Here is a 20,070-nt window from a genome sequence, read left to right on the forward strand (position 1 = left end):
ACAGTATCTGTAAAGTATTATCCCACATTTCGTGTTTTGTTTGTACACAGCTGAGCTAACCAGACAGCGTATGTACTGTAGTTGTACTAACACACATGGCGCACTGCATGTATCACGGTTGATATTAAAGTGACTCACTCGATCGACAGTTGTTTGTCTGGTCCAGCTTGCCCGGGACGTTTCCTCTTGATTTGGGGTAAGCACGCCATTTATATCGAAATAGCATGGCTTCAAATTCCACATTTTCAGCTTCCGTCTGCTCCAACGTTTCACCCTCTTCTTTGTGCTCGCTTCTATAAGCAGCAGTTCATCCTCCGTATATTTATCTTCAAAAAGATTACGTTGTAAATTCTCATTTGTCCAAAAATAATCGTCTTCGCTCTCTGTTACCAAGTCTGCCATGATTAGAAAACACGCACGTATTTGATTCTGGAAGTAGAAACACACATCTTGCCAGAAGTCAGGAGAAATAAATCCCGGAAATGTGTAAAATTATCAAAATACGGTAAATATTGAACATATTACATTATGTTATGAACATGTTTACTACTACATTATATATAGACTTGCAGTGTGTACATAAAACGTTTTGAAGTTGTTTTAGAGGACTTTGAAGGTTACAATGGTGACTCCCATTAGCCACATCTTTCAAGTTTTTTTTTAATCATCTTTAAAATCCCCCAAAAAATAATTTAAAAAAGTTGTGTGTTCTTGCTTCGCATAATGATTGTGAACCGAAAACCAAACAAAAGTGCAGTTCCCCTTCAAGACTCCATAGAATGTGAAGTGAAGTGAAGTGAATTACATTTATATAGCGCTTTTTCTCAAGTGACTCAAAGCGCTTTACATTGTGAAACCCAATATCTAAGTTACATTTAAACCAGTGTGGGTGGCACTGGGAGCAGGTGGGTAAAGTGTCTTGCCCAAGGACACAACGGCAGTGACTAGGATGGCGGAAGCGGGGATCGAACCTGCAACCCTCAAGTTGCTGGCACGGCCGCTCTACCAACCGAGCTATACCGTCCCTACCTATACCGTGTGTAGGTTCCACAGTACATCTTCAACATTAAAACACTGTTTTTGATTCCATCATTCACTTTTCGCATCTTTCTCCCTTTACATTAAGAACCAGCACTCCACTTTGGTTGTTCTAGAATCATCCGACTCTTTCCTACCAGCAGGCTTGAGGGCTCTACTTATCTTTATAATTTAAACCAGTTCACGTTGAAACGGTGAGGCGTGATGCAAATGACTAGCAGCGTGCGCGCAGCCTATCACTCGTTGCCTGCGTCTGCTCTGCTCTCAGTAGGCTGGCCGCACAAAAGGAGAAAGGACGGAATGTTTTTGAGTGGGTAGTTAATGCATCATGGCAAAGAAAATTTCCATAATGCTACAGTTGTTACGCACGTAGCCACCAAGACGTGCGTTAGCTGCATGGTTTGAGGGATTCATTTTAGATCGTGGAAATGCGGTCAATTGTATCACCTGATGAGTCTTCTGGTCTCTGTGACGTACTGCAAGACAGTCATGAAAACCTGTTCTTCATTTCACAATCAATTTCCATCAAACTTTGTATGGTGCAAATCCCTATACATTCCAGCATAGGAGTTTATCCTGGGGATAGAAATGGTAAATGGTCTGTTTGCATGCTTCCATTTGAAAAGTAATTCTAACTAACATACAACAAAGACTATGATGTTTTGTTGTTTGTTTCTGGAAGCTATTATTCATTTCTGGCGAACACCAGCATATGTCAATAGTAAGTCCATAGATTTTTTTTTTGTTTTGTTTTGGATTGCAAACAAGGTTGACCTTCATCACTGTGGAAGTGTCCACTGTATAATCATATCAGAGTACACTAAGGTTTAAAATACATTAATTTTGCCATTTCACCCCGAGCATGCAAATAGTAGTGTTCCCTCAACCTCCTTGAACTATGAAGTAGTCTGCTAGATAGATAAACAGACAAAACTGTAGAATTTGTTAGCAATTATTTTTTGTTTTGTTTTCGCCAGTCGAGATATAAGAGAACCGTTTTTCCACCTCAGCATGCAAATTTTGGTCTGTTGATTTAGTCTTGCCTCGTTCACTATGAACCAGGAAGTTACTTGAAAGCTAACATGCACACACACACACATAAACACAAATCCGCACTTTTTCACTTTTTTCAAGGAATTTATTTTTGTTTTTTGCCAGTGGTGATCAAATAGAACCAGTCCTCAATCCCAGCATGGAAATGGTAGTCCTACATTAACAATATATATTTATATATCGAAATCGAATTATGTCAGCAACGTGACTATAAAAAAACATTTTTTAATAAAATTCTCATTAAAGGGGAACTGCACTTGTTGGGAAATTTTGCCTATCATTCACAATCCTTATGTAAGACAAGCACACACGTTTTTCCTTTCCTATGCACTCTAGCTAGCGAATACATTTAGCAAACGTCTGCTTACAATGGAACATACAGAAGTCACTCCATTTTGCCTATATAGTGCCTAAAAAAAACATCCAACACCTCCATGAATCTTTCATATACACACTGTAAGTATATATGTAGTGTAGTAACAGGCACATTTATACTAACATGTAATATTTACGTATTTTGCTCATTTTAAGCATACTGCGACGTAATAATTTCACCAACAGCATCACAAAGTTCGCTTTTCCCTTCAACAATAACAACTATTACTACTACCGGTAATCATGGCACACTTCATAAAAACATCACTTACTGTACAATGTCTGCTCTCACTGGGATGTCAACTGTTAGGATGTTGATTATATTCCTGTTTAAATGAAAAATGACTCATAATCCTCGCAAAGAAAAAAACTTTTTTTCGGGTCTTTTTCACCATTACCGGGTCTAAGTTGGCTGTCAAAGTCTACCAATTCATCGGTTTATGTCAACAACGTTTTACTTTCTAGGTGAGAGGCATGATTAATGATCTAGACTTAACTTTCACAAGCTCAGAGGTGAGACAGCAGCTCACCAGCTTACGATGTCAATACAGCAGCATAAGTAAGTAACCTGTCTCTGATCAATGCGCCGCTAAAAATAGGTCCTTAATCTTAACGCTTACAATAAGAATATCGCTAATACTAATATTCAGGTCACAAAATGTAAATGGAGTATCGTTGGGTTTTTTTGGATGTTTTTTTTAATTGGGCCCCGACTTAAACAAGTTGAAAAACTTATTCGGGTGTTACCATTTAGTGGTCAATTGTACGGAATATGTACTGCACTGTGCAATCTACAAATAAAAGTTTCAATCAATCAATCAAAAAGGGTTGTATGGTCGGAATAGACACAATAGCCTAATGACTCCCATAGGCTCCATTGTAAGCTGGCTTTTATTTACATTTATTTATTAGTTTGAATTCAATTGTATGTGTTCTTGTCTCTCATAAGATGTTGAATTATGGACAAACTTCCAAAAAAAACTGCAGTTCCCCTTTAAAGAAAAGGCATGTGAACTGATAATTAATCATAACTTAGTCATTTTTCAACAACATTTCATGCAGTTTGCTTAATTGTCAATGTCAAATCATGTGCTATTAATACACAATATTTAATTTTGTGGTAATTATTATATTTTTACCTATGAAAAATTATTTCAACCTTGCGTGGTAGTGTGCCAACCACATGCAGCACAATATGCAGGATTTATTGAATCTGTTTAGATCAGGGATGTCAAACATGCGGCCCGCTGGATCAGGCCCGCGAACAGTTTCAATCTGGCCCGCGAGATGAGTTTGCTAAGTTTAAAATTGAGCTGCATTTTTTAACTAAAGAAACTGCTGTTCTAAGTGTGTCCACTGGGTGTCGCAATAGCATTTCTAGTATGCAAGGGAAATGTGTTAAACCGGGCGAGCAAGTATACCAAGCAAGAGGTACATGGTAAAGCATGGCTGTGACTCTTCCCCCTCGACCCAACGTAAAACAAACAGGAGTACAGAAAAAAATTGGTAACCCCACTTAAAATGCTGCATGATTTTCTGTGAAAATTATTGTCTTCTTTGCAAATTTAAAGAAATTGGACAGTGGAAATGACAAATGAAGTAGTTGATACACAGAAGCATTTTTATTTATGCTTTATTTAGTTTTTGTTCAATCCTAGACGGACTGTGACTTAAAAGTTGAATTGCTTTTTAGATACACTGAGATTAAGTCCAAGTTCATTGTGTTCTTCATGATGTTTTTGAAACTCCACCAATTGTTTCCTCAGAATTTTCAGCTAACTTGAAGTGTTTTGTCAAGAGGATTATTTGTGATATTTACATTTTCGGACTGTGCTTGTTCTATTTTGGGCCGAAGTAAGACAAAGAAAACAATTTTGAAGTTGTCTTTATTTTTAAGTTATTATGCCATGATTCTCCCCGTCCGGCCCACGTAGAGATAGATTTTCCTCCATGCGGCCCCTAAACTAAAATGAGTTTGACACCCCTGGTTTAGATTATTAGAGAGCTAGTGGGTCCATGACGATGACTTCTATTTTGTTTGATTAGCCATTTTACTGCTGTGTTAAAGACACCGTTTGGAAACAACTACGGTATGTAAATAAACATTTACAAAATCTTTTGTACCGGTATTTATCTGCGACTTATAGTCGAGTGCGGCTAATTTAAGTAAACATGAGGAGGCGACCTATTTTACCCGAATGCAGCTGGGATAGGCTCCAGCACCCCCGCGACCCAGAGAGGGATAAGCGGAAGAAAATGGATGGATGGATATTTATTTCTTCTAAAATTCGGTAGGTGCAGCTTAAATACCGGTGCGCTCTATATAAAATACAGTATTATATAATAGATAGTAAGCCAAATACTGCACTGTAACACATAAGACATAAATAAGACTTACGGTAATTTAATAATTAATTTAGGCCTGAAATATGTATGTAAAATCTGCATTGTTCCATATTCGAAGCGCGATGTGGTGAGGGGTGACTCTGTGGTGCTTTTATCCACCTGTATGTTTTTTTTTAATTTACTTGTGCGACTTAATGAATGAGAATATGTTTGATGAGATACATTACGGTTGTCTAGTACTTGGGTTTCTAGTTTGTAAGGAGCACCAAGAGTATTAAATACATGATATACAGCACATGTGTAATAATGTGTGCTGTGAGAGATCAAGTGGACTTGACTGATGGGAAGCACACTATAACCCGACTTTATAGTCTTATAATATATTATAATTTATCATGTAATATAATAGTCTTCCTGAGGGTGAATTACCTTCAGCTTTATGTGATACATGTCGACTACAGATGGAGAAGTAGTCAAAGGAGACAGAACAATGCGGCAATAGGGAGTTATGTAATGCAGTACATATAAAGTTAGAACGTATAAATGAGAAAGTGCTGTTTGCTAACAACATGCTGTCCCTGCTGCTTGATTTATCCATTTTTAAATGGGAAGAAATGAAAGTTATTAAGATCCCGTATTGTCCTTCTCTATGTACAAGAGCATTACAATGTGACATCAATACCATCGGTGTAGAAGTGCTACACTGCAGTGTCTGCGTATTGTCATTGCCATCCATCCTTTTTCTTTTCCACTTAGCCTCTGCATGAATCCACATTTGTTCCAATACAATAGAGGAATGGCAATCATTTAATGTGCTTCTACAGGTAAATGTGGAGATATTGCGACACTGACATTACGCCATACGTTCCAGTTTGCGGGAGCATCATTTGAAATTGTAAGATTGATATATGCATCCTCTTTGTAAATCAAGGGATTTTTTTTGTGTGCTGCACTTTATTAGTACCTCAATAAGGTAAAACACTGTTCAGGGACGCCGATTTCTGTGTGTCTTTAAGCAGTTTTCCCACAGTAAATGGTGGATTTAGAAATAACCTGTTCCAGGGTCAAACATCATAAAAAAAAGTGTTCCCTCTTTAAAATGTTTGTAGAATTCTGACTTCACAGTCTTTTAAGGTTATTTTTTTTACTGAACCTTATTTTATTTTTGTATTTTTGGACTCAATTCTATTAATATTATACATGGTGACATTAACTCTCTCTTTAGACGTTAATAAAGTAATTGTGTGTGGCAAAATACAGTGTAATATCCAAGAGAATCCCCCAAAAGTTAATACATTTTGAGTTGTGCTTTTTATTTAGATTTTTTACTCACATAAAAGTGCTTATAAATTGCAATTATACCTAATAGAACTCCACCAGTTGACAATATCACTGCAAATAGCTACACGTTTGTCAGGCTGGGTTAGTAATTTTACTTTATTTTAAATTGTATTGCACAGTGGTTAACGTCATTTAAACTACAACAGAACCAAGGAATGCTAAAATGTTACTTAACTGACTTTTATAGGTAATAACGGTTTGTAATAGAAAATTAACTAAAATTAACATATACTGTATTATTGTAAATATTATCCCACCCCTTTTCCCCCGCCTTCTCTGCCCACATTTTTCATCAAATTCAACCAATTCCACTTTCAAAATGTATTCATTCATGGAGCACGCGCTACCATTTTCTTCCCCCCAAAAATGACCACGTATTCAGGAATTCAACATTTCTAAAACACTTACCAGTACTCTTTATTAAAAAGTGTTACTACTTTCACATTTCTCAACCGATTCTAACCATTACAAGTAAAAATTGCCCCTGATAATGTGAGTCAATTTCAAGCATGCAGTTAACATGTAGGAAGGGACAAAACTGTTAGAATGTTAGTGTTAGCATGCAAACTATTTAGCTCGTTTTACAGGTATACACCTCAGTCAAATATTGTATAACTTCACGCATGGTAACTGATAGCATGCTAGCTTTTTAGCTAATTTTGCAGGTACATGCCTTAAAGTCAAATATTTTATTTTATGCATGTTAACTGTTAGCATGCTAACATTAGCACGTATGTCCGTATGATGTTTTTTTTGCTAAATTTTAAGATATACACCCAAGAGTCATATATTTTCTATTACTTGATGCTAGGGATGTAAGGCTAAAACTGTATAATGAGATCTACAACTCACTACAACTAGTATTACCGTTATAAAATTAAGTATTGTGAAACCGTCATTGATAGCACTTGGATAAACTCACAGACCAGTGATACTGCTCATTTACTGGAGAAACGCGCTAGCGCTTGCACATTAGATAGCTCAAATCCTAACACAAATACGAGAGACATTAACATCTTTCCCCATTGTTAAACGACATATTCTAATATGAACATGTATAAACACATTGCTGTCTGAGCAACTAAATCATTCAATTGTGTACATTGAACCTACAGACAGTGCTATCTTAGAGTGATCGAGCTATACACTGACTACAGGAATTGAACTCGCCTGACATCACATGAACCGGAAGTGATGTGCCCAAAACCCTTTTTTTTAATTGATCTTTTAAAAAAAAACACTAAAACCTTTACAAATGAAAACAGTAGAAGGTAAACATATTTGAACACTTAAATAATAATACACAAAAATAATGTGTTTCTTAAGAAGCCAGAACAATATTTCATATTTATTCTGCCAATAAAATGATATTACTGTGTCAATCAATTTTATGAAAACATTTAAATAGGGTTCAAATATTTTAGTGTGCGTATAAGTACCTTTTGAGCACATTCAACAATACCATGATAATAATGATAACCGGGATAATTTTAGTCACAATAACCGTGTTATGACATTTTCATATTGTTACATCCCTTCTTGAGGATATCTGGGTAGCGTGCTAACTGTTATCATTTCAGTTCAGCTTTTCAGCATTCACACGCAATTTCTACCGAAAAGGCATTTTCTAGTTCACGTTCCCTTATTTATTGGGGGATAATTGTCTTTCGTCATTTTCTCCGCCCAGTATTGTAGGCGTTTCGACGATCTTATTCTGCTCACTTAACAGACGCAATCATTTTTGCACACATTTAAAGGGCGAACTGCACTTTTTGTGGAAACTTTGCCTATCATTCACAATCCTTATGAGAGGCAAGTACACGTCTTTTTTTTTTTTTTTTAGGGTTTTGTGAAAAATAAAAAAAACGCTAGCAAGATGCAGCTAATGGGTGTCATCATTGTCGCCTTCAAAGCCCCTTAAAACAACTTCAAAACCCTCTATCAATGTTTTGTATACACATTGCAAGTATATATATATATATATATACATATATATATATATATATATATATATATATATATATATATATATATATATATATATATATATATATATATATATATATATGTAATGTAATAACAGACACGTTCATAACAATATGTAATAAGCACAATATTTACTGTATTTTGATCATTTTAAGCATTACCAGAACTTATTTCCTGAGCGCATTCATTTCCGTTCCCGTAGCAACGCACTTCCGACTTCCGGCAACCAATGTGTGTTCCTACTTCCAGGCGTGTGCGTTGTAATCATGTCAGACTTGGTAACAGACAACGGAAATGGCTTTTTTTGGACAGCGAAGCAAAGGTAAGCGAGCACAGTGAAATCCTTGAGCAGACGGAAGTCGGGAGAGTCAGTAAATGTGGCACTTGGATCCAAGCTACGCTGACATAAATGGAGTGCTTACCCATAATCAACTGGGGAAAAAAATTCCCCGGCCAGCTGGACCAAGCGCACAGCAGTCCATCGAGTGAGTCACTATAATATTGATCATGATACATGCAGCACGTCATGCTTGTTAGTACAACTGCAGTACATGCGCCATCGAGCTACCTGTGAACAAACAAAACATGAAATATGGGCTAAACAGGCCTGGAATTTCACCATTTTATTGGCAAGGCCACTTGGCCTTTGGTGTCGTCAAGCTTTTTAGGGCACAAAGGCCAAATGTCACGGCAGGAAAATCATTAAATAAAACAATGGTTTTAAGTCCACGTTCATAATTAATCTACCTTAAATGTTAAGGATGATTACATGTTTTATATGCATTACTTTCAATTAAATAAACAGAGTTGTTTATTTTTTTATATTTTCTTTCTTTTTCTTTCTTCTTCAGTGACAATAACATGTTGGAGCTTTATACAATTTAGTGCATTGCCAGGAGTCTTTTCTTTATGCGGTTTTCACTCTCATTAAACTAGTGTGGTTGAGTGTGTTAAAGAAACTGTGAAAGCCGCACACAACGTCGCGTCGCGTCGCTAAATAAAATCCATATTATATATTGAGAGTTTATTGTATTCTTATGCTTTCACAAAGTTATCAAACTTTCTTACCTTAGCTTAGCTCATCTGACTTCTTCAGTCAGGGCACAGAGCTTTGAGGAGTCTGAGACGTTCGGACATCCAGATTACCTCGGATTTCCACCGAATGCAAAACGGCTCCTGGGCGTAACCGCCACAGAACAGCACGGGCATTCACAATCTGGCAATCCCCACCATCGTTCTGCTGTGGCTCCACCCTGCGGCAAAATAGCGCAGACTTTTACGAGATCTTACGAATAGGCGGGTAATCACGCGATAAGGGAAGTTGTAATAAAGCGAACCACAAACCGTTTATTCTGTCCATTCAGAGGAGCAGAAGCAAATAAATTCGGTCCTGCCATTAATAACAGGTGCTGAACGGCAACACAGATGACAGTTTTTTCTTGATAAACAACTATATTTTTTGAAGCAACAGTAACATCATCCCTGGCACTCCCGCTGCTTTCCTGGTACCTGTATCAGCTGATATTGTCTGTGTTTACTAACAACAGAGCTGCAGCTCTCGACACTCGACTCCAGTGTCTTAACATGGAGATATTCTCACTTCTTTTTTTTGTCGAGCACAAAGAAAAGAAAATTTTAGTTAAATGTAAGTTGTGTCTTGGATCAAAGATCCCATCTACTGCCCAAAACAACAATTCAAATCTGCCTGGTTAGGTTTTGTGTATGTCACGTGTGCCTTCCTTAGGTGAAGCCAGGTTTACAGCTATGTTGTTATTATGCTGTTTGTTACTTATGTATGTTATGTTGCAGCTATTTAAAATAGTTTTGTCAATTTGTTCTGGCCTGAAATAAATTGGCCCTTTGAAACATATCTTTGTCTTTGTGTGTTGTATGTAGACCACATTGCTTAGCAGAGTTCAGTGATGCAAATGCATGTCAAGTTGATCAACAGATTGTATTATTCTCCAGTGCAATAACAGTACTGAAATGAAGGCTAAAAGGGCATCAATGGGATCTTTAAAAAAAACAAAAGTAACTAAATAGTTACTTTTCACAGTAACACATTACTTTTTGGTGTAAGTAACTGAGTTAGTAACTGAGCTACTTTTGAAATAAAGTAACTGTAACTAGTTACTGGTTTTCAGTAACTAACCCAACACTGGTTATTAGGCTAGAAAAACAGTTCCTAAGTGTTTGCTCTTAGAATGTCGCTACAGCTTGGTTATTATACAGGTTACGGAACATAAATGAAGTATTGTTGGCGGTTTTTGGATGCATTTTTAAATTGATTTAAAGGCAGAAACAACCGTTCTCATTAGCTGCATTGCAAGCCACCTAGAATGAGCTGATTATTACGAGTTAGAATGCAAAAAAAAAGCAAACCTATGTCTTCTTGTTTCTCATAAGGATTGTGAACGATAGGCAAAATTCCCCCCAAAAAAGGGCAGTTCCCCTTTAATAGATCAGCTTTGCACGTGTTTTGGTACACGCAAACCTTTAGTAATTCAAGCCCCTCGTGTTGCGTCCATAGCATGGTGAGTAAGGAGTACTCACCCCAGAAGGAATGTGAGGTTGTGTGAATCACTCCAAGAAGTGCAAAGTGAAAAGGAGTGAAAAGTGATTTTTAGTGAATAGAAAGGAGGTTAGGGGAAGGCCAGATAGAGATAACATTCAGTAGAACAAAGAAAGCAATAAAGCTCACTTACTCCCGACTCCATCATGTAACTAATGTCATAGACTCACATTTGACTTCAAATCCCTGATATTAATTAAGATTAGCCGGGTAAGAAGAAAACCCACACAGTCTGAGAACCTGCCCTTTAATTAAATTCAAAGTCAGCACAAAGTAATTTCAAGCCTTTGGAGGTCTTTAAGTATCATTCAGCAGTTAGCTGCCATCAATAAGGAACCTCTGTGGCAAGTGGCCATTACACCGCGCTGATGGCTACTTAACTCTTCTTACATGCTATGAATTGAGGCTTCAATTAGGTCTGGAGTGCTCCTCGTGCCTGGCTTTATTGATTCACATATTGAAAAACAACCGTCCTACAGGCACAATTGCTTGTTTAAAGCGCCACACCGTAATAACAAGCATGTCCTCTGTGCTATCAGAGGTAATTGTTGTCTCTGCCGTGCACCGCTTTCACGTCTCACTACCACAGCGAGGACATCCATGTCGCTCCCTGTTTGCCGCCAGTCACTCAATTCTGAACTCTCCCCAAAGTGCATCGCTCCCCCGCCCTAGTTTAACCTCCTGAAAAAAGTCACTTGGCTCCTCTGAGCAAAAGTTGGATTTTCTTTAAAAGTGTCTTTTTAGCAGTGCTCGAATGACCGTGTATAACGCTATACCTCAGTTTACAAGTGGAATACACTCCAAAGGGTCAGAGGAAATCAAATCGTACAAAAACCGAACCGGCTTTTTACTATAAAATATAAGGTAAATCTTATTAGTCCAGTCCATACATCCAAAAGTATTAACGTGAAACACATTTAATGGAGAATAATTGTAGTTTTACATGCAGAAACCAATGATAATACTTTTAACCTCACGTTGGTAACAATTTAGAATGGGGAACATATTTTAAGTAACAAAGACTTAATTTAGAGGTATTTGGTTAGGGTTAGGGTTAGGGTTAGGGTTAGTGTTGGGGCTAGTTGTATAATAAGACCATGCAGAATAAGGCATTAAAGGCCTACTGAAACCCACTACTACCGACCACGCAGTCTGATAGTTTATATATCAATGATGAAATCTTAACATTGCAACACATGCCAATACGGTGAAAGTGCAATTAAAAATTTCCGGCTAAACTTCCGGTTGAAAACGTCTTTGGATGATGACGTATGCGCGTGACGTAGCCAGTGAAACAGGAGTATCGGTAGCCCATAGAAACCAATACAAAATAGCTCTGTTTTCATTTCATAATTCCACAGTATTCTGGACATCTGTGTTGGTGAATCTTTTGCAATTTGTTTAATGAACAATGGAGACTGCAAAGAAGAAAGTTGTGGGTGGGATCGGTGTATTAGCGGCTGGCTGTAGCAACACAACAAGGAAGACTTACTTGGATAGCAGACGCGCTAGCCGACGCTAGCCGACGCTAGCCGACGCTAGCCGACGCTAGCCGACGCTAGCCGACGCTAGCCGCCAACCGCATCTGTGATCGAGTGAAGTCTTTCGTTGCGCCGTCGATCGCTGGAACGCAGGTGAGCACTGGTGTTGATGAGCAGATGAGGGCTGGCTGGCGTAGGTGGAGCGCTAATGTTTTTATCATAGCTCTGTGAGGTCCGGTTGCTAAGTTGCTAAGTTAGCTTCAGCGTCGTTAGCAACAGCATTGTTAAGCTTTGCCAGGCTGAGAATTATTAACTGTGTAGTTACATGTACATGGTTTAATAGTATTGTTGATCTTCTGTCTATCCTTCCAGTCAGGGATTTATTTATTTTGTTTCTATCTGCATTTGAGCCAGATGATATCACGTTAGCTCAGTAGCTAAAGATCTTCGCCGATGTATTGTCGTAGAGATAAAAGTCACTGTGAATGTCCATTTCGCGTTCTCGACTCTCATTTTCAAGAGGATATAGTATCCGAGGTGGTTTAAAATACAAATCCGTTATCCACAATAGAAAAAGGAGAAAGTGTGGAATCCAATGAGCCAGCTTGTACCTACGGTCAGAGCGAAAAAAGATATGTCTTGCACTGCATTCTAGTCATTCACTCTAATGTTCTTCATCCACGAATCTTTCATCAAATTAATGGGGTGATCGTCGCTTTCTCGGTCCGAATCGCTCTAGCTGCGTTGAAAACAATAGGAAAATATGAGGAGGCGAACAACTGACTACGTCACGCTACTTCCGGTAGGGGCAAGGCTTTTTTTTAATCAGAGACCAAAAGTTGCGAACTTTATCGTCGTTGTTCTATACAAAATCCTTTCAGCAAAAATAGGCCAATATCGCGAAATGATCAAGTATGACACATAGAATGGATGTGCTATCCCCGTTTAAATAAAAAAAAAAATAATTTCAGTAGGCCTTTAAGAATTACTTAATAATGACTAATTAAGAGCCAATATGTTACTAATTTCCATGTTAATAAGCAACTAATTAATGGTGAATATGTTCCCCACACTAAAGTGTTACCCTCACGTTTACCCTTGTTGAAGACTCTTATCGGCGAAGATGGGGATGAGCGGAGAGGGAAGAGGGGAGGGGAGAGCTGCATTGATTGCTACGAGTTCTTTCTTGAATTCAATAATTTCTTCATTAAAGTGCTCGCACTCGCAACTTTCTTTGCAATAGTGGGTTACTTTCTAGTTGTACTCAACAACAAAAAAGCACAGAAACTGAGTCATCAACGAGTAAATAAAAATATGGCACGTGATATACATGCTCCATAGTGGTACGCCAAGGAATCACTTGGTTAAAGTACAGTGTTTTATTTTCCCATATTCAAACACAGTGCGAGTGTTCAAATTGTGTGTAATGTTACAGTGGCCAACAATATTAAACACCGTACTTGTTATATAAAACCTCTGTCTTGTTTTTAATGAATACTTTGGCATACTACGCTACTGTACTGTATTGTTGGCCATTATAATGGTTCTTGGGGAGCCCAGTTTTTTCTGAGGTGGTACTTGGTGAAAAAAGTTTGAGTTGGATTATTTGTTCTGGTACTCGATTCAGCGGAACGATAAAAGGGCAAAGTGACTAGTGTGTTACACGCAACGTTTGGCCGTACGATAACCGAGACGGTATGCTGCACAAAAAAAAGGCTGAAATTTTTGTCAAAAATCGTATCGTATTAACACTGCTGTGTACAAACATTGAGGTACCACTGTTTGAGCATTTATCAATGTCTTCATTAAAGACAACTCACAATTTTAAAAATTAAAATGTATTCAGTGCGCCCTACCCTTACACTATCCAGTACTAGTATTAGTTTTAAAAAAAGTAAAAAAAAACATTAATGATAAATGTACCTCCATACTTCCTTGTGGTTCTAATTTCAAAACATATTCATCATACAACCCATATTTACTATACAGGTGGTGTTTTAGTAACATTAGAACATTCTTAGGAGTCATACTATTCTCAGTTCCATTTCGGAAGTAATGGAGAAAATAGTTGATGAACAGGTCGATAGTTACCTTGCCACTAATAAACTCATGTACAAATTCCAATCCGGCTTCAGAACTAACCACTCCACTGACACATGCCTTCTCTATCTGACCGACCACATCAAACATGAGGTGGACGCGGGCAAATACTGGGGCATGGTCATGCTGGACCTTCAGAAGGCTTTTGACACCGTTAACCACGCTATACTGTTGGATAAGCTCAGAGCAATCGGATTTAACAAAACCTCATGGAGCTGGATGCAATCTTACTTGGAGGGGAGGGAGCAGGTGGTAGAGGTGAACGGCACCGTGCCCCCCCCCCCTCTCGGTGAGCTGTGGAGTCCCCCAAGGCAGTATATTGGGACCTTTACTGTTCCTAATATACATAAATGACATGTCATCGGCATGCGACTGTGAATTGTTTTTGTTTGTGGATGAGTCTGCCCTGCTGGTATCCGACAAGGACAAGTCACAGGTGGAGAAAATCCTCAGTGCTGAGCTCTGTAGAACTTGCACCTGGCTCGCTGACAACAAGCTATCTATACACTTGGGTAAAACGGAATCCATCCTGTTTGGGTCCCACATCAACCTTAAGAAAGTCAATGACTTCACTATAAAAGTGGGTGACATTGTTATCACCAGGAAATATGAGGTCACCTACCTAGGTTCCATTCTAGAGGCTAACCTTTCCTGTGATAAAATGGCAACCAAGGTAATCAGAAAGGTTAACCAACGAACGAGATTTCTCTACAGAATCTCCTCTCTGGTCAACAAAAGCACCATGAGGATTCTGGCGGGAACTCTCGTTCAACCCTTTTTCGATTACGCATGCACCTCCTGATACCCTAGCACCTCCAAAACCCTCAAATCTAAACTCCAAACATCTCAGAACAAGCTAGTCAGGTTACTTCTAGACCTCCACCCCAGATCCCACCTCACTCCTACCCACTTCTCTAAAGTGGGCTGGCTCAAGGTGGATGACAGAGTTAAACAACTTGCACTGAGCCTAGTCTATAAAATCCACTACACCTCCCTGATACCGAAGTACATGTCAAGCTACTTCCTTAACGTAAATGACCGCCATAACCACAACACCAGGGGGAGCTCCACTAACCACATTAAACCCAAATTCCGAACTAACAAAGGTCTTAACTCATTCTTTTTCTATGCCACATCAATGTGGAATGCGCTCCCAACAGGTATAAAATAAAGGGCATCTCTATCCTCCTTCAAAACCGCAATAAAAGTTCACCTCCAGGCAGCTACAACCCTAAACTAACACCATCCCCGGATTGCTAACAATCAAATGTAAACAATCAAATGCAGATACTTTTTCTTATGCCTTCTGATCTCTCTCTCTCTCTCTCTCTCTCTCTCTCTCTCTCTCTCTCGCTCTCTCTCTCTCTCTCTCTCTCTCTCTCTCTCTCTCTCTCTCTCTCTCTCTCTATGTCCACTACTTGCTGTCCATATCCTACCCACCCCCCCCCCTCCACACCCTGATTGTAAATAATGTAAATAATTCAATGTGATTATCTTGTGTGATAACTGTATTATGATGATAGTATATATGATAGTATATATCTGTATCATGAATCAATTTAAGTGGACCCCGACTTAAACAAGTTGAAAAACGTATTCGGGTGTTACCATTTAGTGGTCAATTGTACGGAATATGTACTTCACTGTGCAACCTACTAATAAAAGTCTCAATCAATCAATCAATCAATCAATACCCTATATATTGTTGATATAGTGTTAAGTGAATATTAAAACTAAATAAAACCATAGTAAAGTAAACCCTACTGCCTGATGGAAACAACAAGACGGGGTTTGCAGAGCGCTACTGTCACCTTTTAGAGGTATGTGTAGACTAATAAGTGCTGTGTGATATATATATTTATTTTAAGTTGTTCAAATTAATGTACAGTATGTAACTAATGCAATTACTCATATTATACAGAGCAGCCAGACTTTGTCCTATGTTGCAGTGAGTTCCATTTCTGGTTTTATGGTCACATATTTCCTCAATGACATCACTGCACCACTGCATCACGGCATCATAAAAAACACACCAAAAACATTTTTAAGCAAAATATTCCTCTTGTGTATTTTATCATTGAGATGTTCTTGGAACTGAAGTGATGATTGTTTGAACTCCAAATTTTACACATTGTCTGAAAATATTCAAAAGACAATTGCAAAATAATATGAAGTTGCACAAACTCCCTCATTAAAGTAGCTGCAATGTCAAAATAGCTGGCTCGTTTCCAACACAAAGGTAGACGAAGACGTCTGCACAGAGCTGCACTCAAATAGAAAGATGGGATAGACTTTATTTATCCCACAATAGGGAAATTATATGTGTGCAAGTAAACAAAAGATGATGCCGTTTTGACACCATAAGCCGATTTCATCACCACTATGTATATCTAATTAACAAGCTTTAGAGGTGTGGCATTAAATTCAAAGGCGCTTAATTTGTCTAAATGTATTCCAGCCTGTCAGCATGATCTGTAAATGTAAAAAATTAACACCTATAAATAAGATATGAATTTGTAAATTTTAATCATATTCAAAGAAAAAGAGAAGCACAGGTTTTTTTTCATTTCTTGAGCCAGCTTCTGTATTATGCTTTTGTTTTTGCAAGAAATGGACAGTGAGATGTCCTCCGGCATGTTAGACGGAAGCACACAAAGCCATCATGTTAAAGGGGAAAAAAAGTGTTTACACGTCTGTATTTTTCACCCTGCAGCGGGAACCACGTACATCTTCGGAAAGGAGGCGCTCTCATCACGTTCACCTGGGCCCCTAACGAGCGGCCTAGCACCCGAGCCGACCGACTGGCCATGGGCTTCAGCAGCCTGCAGAAAGACGCCATCTTAGTGCGGGTGGAGAGCACCCACGGGCTCGGAGACTATCTTCAGCTGCACATAGTGAGTGTTTGAAAGGAATAATTTCTCTGCAAGGTTGACGTTATTCATCCTGATTTTGGAATAGTGTTCAGAACTGGTCATTATGTGAATTCCTCAGAGTGAATATGAACACACTTGTGGTTATAAATGTTGTAATAACATTAAAACATGAAATTCCCTAATCGAAGCATCTCCTGTAGGTAGTTGCAAAGGAACAATTTTTCACCTTAAAGGAGAGTGGAATTTACAGGGAGTCTCACTGCCTGTTCACTTAATTCCCTTCAAGGACACAACACAATAAATACACTCTGTGTTTTTATCTTTGCAAACACATACACACATAGTATCGACTGCACGTGTGTGTTACTTTCGTTTGATTGGACATCTCCCAAACAACTTCACCAGGGAGGGGCAGCAAGGACAACAAAAGCATGTGAACAGAAGGACAATCTAGAGCAGGGGTTTCCAAAATGTTTTACTCGGGCGACATGAAATGAATTTGACCGGGGTTTAGGCTATATATACAGGTAGGTATCTCTCTCTCTCTCTCTCTCTCTCTCTCTCTCTCTCTCTCTCTCTCTCTCTCTCTCTCTCTCTCTCTCTTACTCTCTCTCTCTCTCTCTCTCTCTCTCTCTCTCTCTCTCTATATATATATATATATATATATATATATTATATATATATATATATATATATATATATATATATATATATATGTGTATGTATATATATGTATGTATATATATGTATGTATATATAATAATATACATATGTGTAGATATGTATGTGTGTGTATATATGTATGTATATATATATATATATATATATATATATATATATATATATATATATATATATATATATGTATATATATATATATATATATATATATATATATATATATATATATATATATATATATATATATATTGTTGCGTTGACCAGCATTCCTCCAATGGGGAATTTAAATTGCTAGTCTCTCCCAGATTCTTTTTATGGCAATAAGCTGATGTTTATATTCAATCAACAGGCAGTAGTTGGTATTTGTGGTTTATTCTCCAAGCTTAGAGGACAAACGTGAGACCAATCTCGCACACCAGCGTTCCCTCGCCCGGTCTAGCTCGGTCTCCCCTCAAACCCCCGGAAGTCCCGTGATCTTCCCTCTGTCTCTCGCCCCCACTCCCTTTGTTTAGAATACTCCGAGTTATCTCTACTCTGACACATTCCAATCTAGAAGGCCGACACCTTACTATGAGACTCAAAAGAAGGAAGAATACTAGCTATTCTTTATATGACTATAGGAGTTTAGAAAGAAGTAACACTTAAATATGGATATGATTCTGATCTGCTTCCAACAATATATATACATGTGTATATATATATATATATATGTATGTATTGTTTATTGTTATTATTTATTGAACGGATCCTCATTAGCTGACGCCAAGGCGACTGCTAGTCTTCCTGGGGTCCATATAGGAGCATACAAAATTAAAAAACAAAGAATACATGCATTACCAAACATTATACAATGGGAAAATACAACATAAGATAAAAAAGCTAGTTAAAACCAGTATTAAAAATTCACGTCATGTGGGCAGCTGCAATAGGTGTATCTTCAAAGCTGTCTTGAATGACAATTTACTTTGTGAGAGATTAATGTGAGATGGCAACCCATTCCAGAATGATATACATCTATACATGACTGTATGTTTGAGGAGATTGGTCCTGGGAGCAGAAAGTGCCAAATAGCCATTGCTGGCATTCCTAGTGTCATGAATATGTGTGTTAGTTGATTTTAAAAACTGTTTGTAAAAGTAATCTGGTGATTGATCTAAAATGGTAGTTCTAAAGAACATAAGGAGACTACAATGCATCTTTTGTTCAACAGACAACCAGGACAGGCGAGAAACACAGTAGTGTAGGCCTGCTTTGAGGCATAAAAAGCCGTACAGGTAGACATATATAACAACACCCAACCAGTACATAGGCATGACATCTGCAACTGAAGCAAAAAATAAAAATAAAGAATAAAAAAGGGAAACAATGAATGACAGTCAATATGTGTGTGTGAAAAGTGTCCATGAGTAGACACAGGGGTCTTACCTCGCCGCAGATAGTTCCTCAGACATCGAATTTGTCCAAATCACTGATGTCGTTGATGACCATGACTTTCTCCTCTTCTGGGGTCGTACCATTCAGCTTGATAAACACTTTACAGCTAGCAATCCATGTAGACTGAATTTTGCTTTGCTTCCTCAGGATTTGTGCGCGCCTGGCGATCTCACCATTCCTTTTGGTGAGGTGTTCGTTAATGTACACCTCCGTTCCTTTTAATTTGCGACCCTGTTTTAGGATCGCGATCTTGTTCTTTCTATTGGTGAAGCGAATGATAATCGCTGGTGTCGCTCCTTTGGTTCTCGTAGGCAGGGTGTGACAGGCTTCAATGTCGCTCCTGTCCACGGACATCCTCCTGCTCCCCAAAAAGCTGACCACCTGCTGCTCCGACGATTCCGCCTCCGACTCAGATTGAACTCCCTCCCGCCCTGCGGGGCCGTTCTCCCGGGCTGCCACACTGGCGTATGACCGATGTTTGGTCTTCAGTCCGCTGACGATCTTGTTGTTCATGCGGGAGTACTGCTTCACGCGACATTCCAAAACTTTTATAGCTTTGTCTTTCTCCGTGTTCAGTCTTTTGAGTGACTGAATGTCACCCATCAGATCCACAATTTTCTTTTGCTGGTCAGCAATTGTTGCGACATCAGCCGACAAGAACTCAAGAGATTTCTTAATTTCTTCCATGTCGTCCTCAGGGGGGCTAACCGCTCTCCTTGGCTTCGGACCCATGCTAACCTGGGCCACGGCTGAAGGCGAGCCTAGCCCGGCTGCAGTGCAACTTGGATCT

General features: G+C 38.5%; 1 pseudogene; it reads left to right on the forward strand.

Moving 5' to 3' along the window:
* LOC133650892 (neurexin-2-like) overlaps window positions 1-20,070 on the forward strand; it is a 489,617-nt pseudogene that overhangs the window by 412,444 nt on the left and 57,103 nt on the right.

Source organism: Entelurus aequoreus, linkage group LG05 (assembly GCF_033978785.1).
Source record: "Entelurus aequoreus isolate RoL-2023_Sb linkage group LG05, RoL_Eaeq_v1.1, whole genome shotgun sequence".
In the NCBI taxonomy this organism is placed as follows: Eukaryota; Metazoa; Chordata; class Actinopteri; order Syngnathiformes; family Syngnathidae; genus Entelurus; species Entelurus aequoreus.